This window comes from Beta vulgaris, chromosome 2, assembly GCF_026745355.1.
Source record: "Beta vulgaris subsp. vulgaris cultivar EL10 chromosome 2, EL10.2, whole genome shotgun sequence".
Classification (NCBI taxonomy): domain Eukaryota; kingdom Viridiplantae; phylum Streptophyta; class Magnoliopsida; order Caryophyllales; family Amaranthaceae; genus Beta; species Beta vulgaris.
In genome coordinates, this window is record NC_079203.1 from 3,295,992 (window position 1) to 3,304,593 (window position 8,602).

General features: G+C 35.6%; 1 long non-coding RNA gene across 1 annotated transcript; it reads right to left on the reverse strand.

The window, feature by feature from the left end:
• Positions 1-3,038: 3,038 nt before the first annotated feature.
• Positions 3,039-7,049, reverse strand: LOC125495104 (uncharacterized). The gene is made up of 2 exons (XR_007271791.2): positions 6,496-7,049; positions 3,039-3,285 (listed from the first exon to the last, which is right to left on the reverse strand). It is a non-coding gene; the product is annotated as an uncharacterized LOC125495104 (long non-coding RNA).
• Positions 7,050-8,602: the final 1,553 nt, after the last annotated feature.

Sequence of the window (8,602 nt, forward strand, 5' to 3'; positions counted from 1 at the left end):
TCTGGATTAAGGTTTCCATCAAACTCAGGAACTTCTAACTTAATGTCTCTAAAATCATCTTTCTTTTGTGGTTTTCTCCTAGTTCTTGAAGATTCAGAAGAACTCCTCACTACTATCATAGCACACCTTCATCCTCCACATTATCCCTCCTTAAAGGTCCTCTATACCCTTCTCTAACAACAGTCATCAAATTAGCCATTTGTTCACTTAAAGTGGCTATTTGATTCTCCACTCCTACCAACCTTGCTTCACTCAAGTTCATACCTCTTTTAAACTGATTTTCTTCACCTCCACTCATGATTGATTCAACCTCAACAAGAATAGGCTAGAAAGAAGAAAAGAAGTGTGTTTGGCTTAGAATTAGGTTCGGTTTTGGGGGGATTGTGTTTGGGTTTTGTATGTGTGTTTAATGTGTTTAAGGGATGAATTAGAATGCTCTTAATCAACCTACAGCTCTGATACCAAATGATACATATTGATTAAGTTTCAAGAGCATTCAAAGAAAGAAACAAGAACAAAGAAAGAAACATAAACTTTTGTTACAAACCGGTTCAATTAGATTGAACAACCACCAACTTTCACAAACCAAATACCACCAATCTAAGATCAAGTTATAACAATAAGCTTCTAACTTGCATCTACTTTGAGTTTCATTCACTAAATCAACGTTTAAGTGAAGAATTAAGCAAAGATTTGAGAATGGTCTAAACTGACCGGAAATACAATAAGCACACAGCTTAGTGTTTCAAGCATAAAAGCTTCAATTTTCATTCAAATGACTTGATTCCAAAAAGAGTACAAAGCTAACTTATATGTCTACCTTGTGTCCAAATTTCAGCTGATTTGGACTTCATTTGCCACGCCAACTAAGCTAATAAACTACAAGACACAAATATTACAAACTGTTCAGCACACTTTCTAAAAACTAGCTTAATTCCCTATTGGAAGTTACAAAACAGACGAATACCAATGGAATACTAAAGTAAACATATTAAACTATAACTCCTCAAAAGATTGTACCATTTGCAGCTCAAATGATTGCTGCCCAAAAGCTTCAAAATGAAGCTAGTCTGGACGCAGGAGCTGGGCAGCAGCATGCCTTCACATGAAGTCTTCTTCTCTTATTGGATGTAGCTTCCCTTGGCCATGTGAACTTCATATGGGCTTCTCCTCTTCCCTAAGTCTTCAAATCAGTAGGAGGTGGCACCAAAATGCAGCAAAAACAACTTCCTAAGCTTGCTTAGAACCGGATTACAATGAAGCTAAACTAGCTTAGCTCTTAAACATGATTAACTTAACTTAAGTATGTAATTAGGCTACTAATCACTTACTAAACTATTACCAATACATAATGATGATTAAGGTGTCATTAAGTATTAACTAATCTTGCTTAAGTAGAGATTAACATAGGATTAGCCTAATCAAGGTGCTTAAGTAAGGTTTTAGAATAAACCGAGCTAGTTAGGCTAAGAAATTGAACCTCTTTCGCCATGTTCTTCTTTTGATCATGTAGAAGAAGACCTTGATTGTTCAAGCTAGATGCCCCTGCATCAGGTGTGTTCAAACCCATTGAAAGTTCACTTGTGAGCGTCCCACATTGGAGAAAGAGGAGAGAATAAACCACTTTATAAGATGAGGAGTTACTCCTCCTATCACGAATTGGTTTTAGGATGGAACCTCCTAATTGTAAGTGGACTAAACTCTCTCCTCTTTATTGGGTTACCCAGGCCCATTTTCATATAATCAGACAATTAACAGGTGTTGCTATAAATTTTACTCCTTGGCGCTTGGAGGTCGTAGGCACCAAGGTCTCTCATAATTGTTTATGAGGTTTTGGTAATGACTACGATTGAAAGGTAAGCAACAAATTCGCAAAAAATCGACCAAATCCTTAACATCTTCCATCCCTTACTTTCCGCCTACCTTCAGTACTAGTTGCAGCTGCTCTTCTAGGAATATTAGTTTGACCTATAAACATACGAACAAGTTCTTTGAATGGATTTTCATCAGCAACTCTACTAAGTGTCGCGTGATATAATTCATGAACAAGTAAAAATGGGAGTTGATTGTCTGCAAGAAACAAATCTTGTTGCACTTTCTCCTCCCATGCCATCATATTTTTCATAGGATTTATGGGTAGAGATTTTTTTTTGAACAATTCGCAACACAATATAGCATATGATGAATGCAGCATCGACCATCAGCATCTCGAGGAAGTCATGTCTCCCAATACTTATTTTATCTGCATAGAACGAACGAGCTTTACACTCCCACCTTTCCACAAAATCTTGAAGTTTCCCTAAGCTGTAAGTTGGATCGTTATGCATCCGAGCAAGTTCCATAAAGCATTGGAGATGCCTTAATTTTAGCTCTTGTGATGATTTTAAGGACTGATTTTTATAGTAAATAGGACCAATTGAAACAACAAAAGGCATATAACATTCTCTTTTTACCTTGCGAAAGTGTTCAGGTACTTTGTAAATACGATGATCAATACAGTTAGTAGGCAAACTACTAAGCTTGTCTTTTATTGAAGATTCGACACTCTTGGTTCGTGCTGCCATTCTGTTTTTCAGACTATATAATAGTGACATAACATAATCATTTCACACTTAACAATATATGCTCAACTCATTATATGTAGATGTATAGGGTGTTAGAAATGTGTATAAATATAATAGTGAGTGATCATATTAAGGATCCTCCTCCAAATGCACTTTACTCATCCACTAAGAACCGCAAATATCACAATAATACTTATTAGATATGTAACGCCCCGACTTAACTTATCCTTATTAAGTCAACTAATCAAGTTTAGCAGCGGAAAACCTTAACTTAGCCGGCGCGTTACCGCCGTACTTTCCACTAAGGGAAAGTACAAGGCAACATTTAACATTAACTTACATGGACATTTCTTAGATTTGTCACTCTTTACAAAAACACTTTAATAATAGTTTAATTATTCTCTAGAAATTTCGGCAGAGTCTCCTTTGTAATTTGGACAACCTATAATGGGAAAAAAAAATGCTTGAGAGACCTGTTACAAATAAAACATTCCCAAATCCTTAACTCAACGCTTCTGCGGAGTACAGCTAAAGTGAATCAGGAGCAATATTGCTCATCCAGCACTAGAAATGAAACTAACTCATTTATTATTATCTAATCCAAAGCGGAACGTCCTCGCCTCAAAAGAAACATAAAATCATCATAGTTGAACTCTTAGCATGAAACTGCTTCTACCTTGGAAGGGGTGCTCCATAACTTCAACCTGAAACTATTGTAACACTGCCACCCACCAAAGTGACAGGCCACAGTAGTGACAAAACAAAACATTTGACACATATCAGCACAACGCTGAGTACTAACCCGTAAAACATTCTTAAGACATGCTTTGGTGTCTACGACTCTCACATAATCACCAACATGTTCACATTGTTCATAACCATATTACAACCACATAGCAACATTAACATCGATGCACACCTTAATCCAACTTAGCATGGGAGAATCATATCACTACCTTTAATCCTTTTTATAAGTATTTAGTACATTAATTTATGACTTTCATATATCAACTTCTCATCAGGAATTTAAGATAACATGATAATGTTCTACAACTTTATTGCTTTAGTCTTTTGCTAGTAACTCATAACAACACATATAACTTACTACAATCAATACCATACCTCATATTGTAGCTTAATTATGTCCAAATTTATATAACAGGCGATAGCATGTGTTTGACATAAAGAAGGGTATCATAAACCATACATTGTATTGGTAATTGTTCGGAAATACTACCAGAAAACGTCATCATTGAATAGTCTGCTGACAAGGAACATTTGCATGATCATAGTTCATTGGCAAGTACAGGTTTTGGACATAACATTAACATTCTCATATGACCATTTTAGTCCGTTTTATTCGTATATCACATAATTCCTCCACCTGTAACTTACCCATTTGCCAGTTCAATTCATAATGCCAAGCCAGCAGAACCATCCACTTTTACAAACTTGCATATATTCATATTCCCGAACAACATCCATAAATCATACTAGATTCATAATTCGTATAACCATACTTCATAAACATGCTTATTCATAACATTCATGAGCATTCATCGAGTCATAGCATCACATAGCCATATCATTACAAAATCATATACACACATTCGAACTCATCATTTCATAACATATACGAGCATGCATAATTGCTAAACATGAAGGTTACACATAACATATACCATTCTTAAACATATACTTTGAGAATCACTCATGGTGTCACTGATCGTAATCATTATATGCATAAGTCAGCCCATATATTTCACCTCATACATTGTGAACATAGTGTGTGAAATCATAACACACAATTACATTCACAATCACATTTTCATAACGTTAGAGTCATCATACTTCATAATGTCATAACATATAAGAATCATCTCAATAATTCATATCATATCATAAGCTTTATCCTTATCTTTCCATCTTATTTATTTACATTGGTAACTTGGCAAGTATCATTTATCCGTCGGGCGGTCACAACAAAGGTGACACTTGCGGTACCCGTAAACTGTCGGGTGGCCACAACAAAGGTGACACTTGCGGTACCCGTATCATAAATCCGTCGGGTGGCCACAACAAAGGTGACACTTGCGGTACCCGTATCATAAATCAGTCAGGTGGCCACAACAAAGGTGACACTTGCGGTACCCGTATCATAAATCAGTCGGGTGGCCACAACAAAGGTGACACTTGCGGTACCCGTATCATAAATCCGTCGGGTGGCCACAACAAAGGTGACACTTGCGGTACCCGTATCATAAATCCGTCGGGTGGCCACAACAAAGGTGACACTTGCGGTACCCGTAACCCGTCGGGTGGCCACAACAAAGGTGACACTTGCGGTACCCGTAAGATACTGCCAAGAACCATCTTTCACTTTACTTTATCATGTTCTGTTCCTTATACATATCATAATTACATTACATCATCGTAATCATAATCATGAAGCATCATTAACATCATAGTGTCATCATCCTCATATTTTCATGAACATCAAAGTCATTTCATTTCATCAGAAATCTTCATAATCATACTCATAATCACAATCAGGAAAGGTAATCACAATCGTGTTTTCATAACATCATGATCATCATATACCACATAGCCTCAAATCATTTGATAAACATCATTTACATAGTAATCAACTCATATCAAAGTCATACATCCTACACTTTCCGTTCGTTTCAGAATGATCTTAACATATACTTTTGCATAATTTGAATATTTATAATTATATCTCATAACTTTAAATACTTTCAGAATCATAACAGAAGCATAACAAAAACATAGTTGTCTTTTCATACTCCATATCATTTAAGAGTCAATTATACTTTCAGATTGTTTCAAATGAAAAGGTATACTTTGGCATATACGGCATACATGAACATTTATCATAGTAGACATTCCATATGCGTCATTCATAAGAACAAGAGTCATCTTTTCACACATTCTGTTCACTTATGAAACGAAAGACATATTTATTCCATACTCCTTCACATCCATATAACAAGCTTATTAAAGATATAGTTCACATAATTGACTATCATCCTTAAATATAATTCAAACTCTAAAATAATCTTCACATTAATCCAGTGATACACTTAGCTTTCCAAATTACTAAAATATAATGATAACCTGATATAGTTAGTAAATACATCTTAAGTGTAACATAATGCCATCAACATTGGTTAATGAAAATTATCTAAGATAAACCATTTATAACCATTTCCTATAATAAAGTATTTAATATAGTATAACTTAATCATAAGAATAAAGTAACCTAATTAAAAGGATTTGACCAAGTATCTTAATTGAACTAATTAAATCAAATTAGTCTTTCATTAGCCCAATAAGTCAGAGAATAAAATCAACTAGGTAGTTTAATTGGACAAATCAGTTTAGTTTAACTCTAATAGCCCAACAATTAACCAGGTGGCTTAATTGACATTATAATAATCAAATTTGGGCCCACATAATATACATGCAACAATGGAATATAGTTGGTTTAACTAATGTAAATCAAATTATAAGCCCAACATTATATTTATTTAATAAATTATACTAGCATAGCCTAATAAAACACTAAACCAACTTCAATTTAACTCCATTAGCCCAATAATTAAAAGTAACATCACTAACATTATAAGAAAATCATATTTGAGCCCAACTAATACACATGCAACAATAGAATTGAGTTGCAAATCAGATTCTAGGCCCATGTAGATTAATTAACAAAATAACTTTAGTTATCCCTTATGGAAATCTAAATCCCATCAAATGGAAGCAACAAACTCAACTAGATTAATTTACTAAGCAAATCAGTCCTTTTAGGCCCATAACCAAAGCATCTAACAATGTGAATATTGGGATTTAACATTTGATATCAGATTTTTAAAAGGAAATGAAAGGAGGGAAGGGGGTATAGTACCTCTGCTCACTTGGAGCAGGGACGAAACAGAGGCGGCAGGGCCTCCGGCGAACTCCGGCGAGCACAACGCAACAGGGGGGTCCGCGGTGGTGTGGCGCGTGTCGTAGGTGGTGCGCGCGGTGCAGCAACGCGCAAAGAAGAGGAGCGAGCGAGAAGGGCGTGGGGAAGGAGGGAGAGTGCGAGTTGCAGACGGAGCTCCGGCGATCTGCGGGTGGTCGGCGGATGTCGGGCAGGTGGCCGGCGACTGTTGCGTCGCGCGAGCTGGCGGCAGACGTGGTGGTGTTGGTGTGGGACCCGAACAGAGGAGAGAGAGAGGAGAAGAATTTGTGAATTTTTGTGGGTTTAGTTTCCTGATTTTCAAAGCTTAGTGCTTCTATGAATTTATAGACAGATTTTGGAGACAAGAAATGAAGGTGGTAGAGGATGAATGGTGGTTCACCATAGGAGAGCTTAGAGTAGGGAACAAAGAGGGAAGTAGGAGGAGGTGGTGGTCGGTTGTGTGTGGGTTTGGAGAAGCTGAACATCAGCTTTCTTCATTCCCATTTCATTCTTATTTTCTTTGAATGTCAAAATAAAAATGTCAAATTAGGATCTTTTTACAAGTGTTAGATTAGGTTGGACTTCAAAATATCAATTCAAAATCATATAGTAAACATGTAGGATTTTCTTATTAAATTCATAAACTATATTATAAAATCGTTTATCATAATATAAATCACTTCTACAATAAACTAAATAAATTTATTTATTTAGAAAATAATCTTAACCATAATCATTTTAAAGAAAATTAGAACTTCATTACGCTAATAAACATAATTAGTAAATAATAAAACGGGTTTAAGGTTCGGGGTATTACAAGATACGAAGAGGGGACAATTGAATGTTGGTTGTTAACAAGCCTGGCTCGATTAGTGATCACCTCTAAAATAGCATTGTCTTATTCTTCTAGTATTAATTGTTTTTTCCTCTTATTATAAAGTAAAGTAACACATTTGCCAACTATTTTTTAAGTATATGTTGGTGAACTTTTATTGGATTGTTTACGCTCACAGTCCTATAATATAGTGTTTATTTCTCATTTTTCATGAAAATTAAGGTAAGTGGAAAATGAAATAGTAAACAACTAATAAATATTCTGGAAAAGCACTTAAACAATATCGTCTTCTAAAAACTTTCATAATCTGAGATTTTTTTTTGCAGGCTTTCGTTTTTCTCTCGGCACACACTAGAATTTTTCTAGTTTACCCGTCGCCATGGCCAAAAGCTTGAAATCAAAGGCGAAAAAAACACCAAAACAAAGTGGACCATCTGGGTCAATAGAAGGTAGGGAGAAACGACCCATTGTGAGCTCCATGGGATTGCATCTATGAAAGTGGAAACACCCACAAATAGAACACCTATGAATGGTGAAATTCTTTCGCCAAGAAGTTCGATTCGGGAATGACAACCGCAACAAAAGGATAAGAATAAGCTTTCGGAGTGGTTAATAATTATGAAGGACACACAACATCGATTAGAGAATCTGGGTAATCAATCTCGTAGTCTTCTTCTTGATTTTGATAATGTCTCAATGAATGGAAATGTGGAAATTCCTGTGAGCAATCCTTCAATTGGTGAAAATCCCAAACCCTCTATTAAACACTAGTGGAAAAATGAAGAAGGGCTGCGCTGAAAAAGGCCTGTAGGGCTGCGCTTTTTGACAGCAGCCCTTTCAATAGCAGCCCTTCACATTTTTAGTGGGCTGCGCTAGAAAAGCGCAGCCCTTTCATAGCTAGAAGGGTTGCGCTTTTTAGGTAAAAGTGCAACCCTTCATGGCTAGAAGGGCTGCGCTTTTACCTAAAACGCGCAGCCCTTCCTACCAAAAAAAATAATAAAAAAAAAATATTTTTTTTGACATTTTTTACTCATAATCTCACATTTTCTGAAATTATACAGAACAGAAGAGAATTGAAACGAAAATAAACTCAAAACAAACAAAAAAAGAACGAAACGAAAATGAAAAAAAGGAACAAAACTAATATACAGAAGTTATAGATCTGAAAATACAAATTAATCAAAACGAATATGAAAATACAAGAACATTAATCAAAATAAAGAGAAGTATACA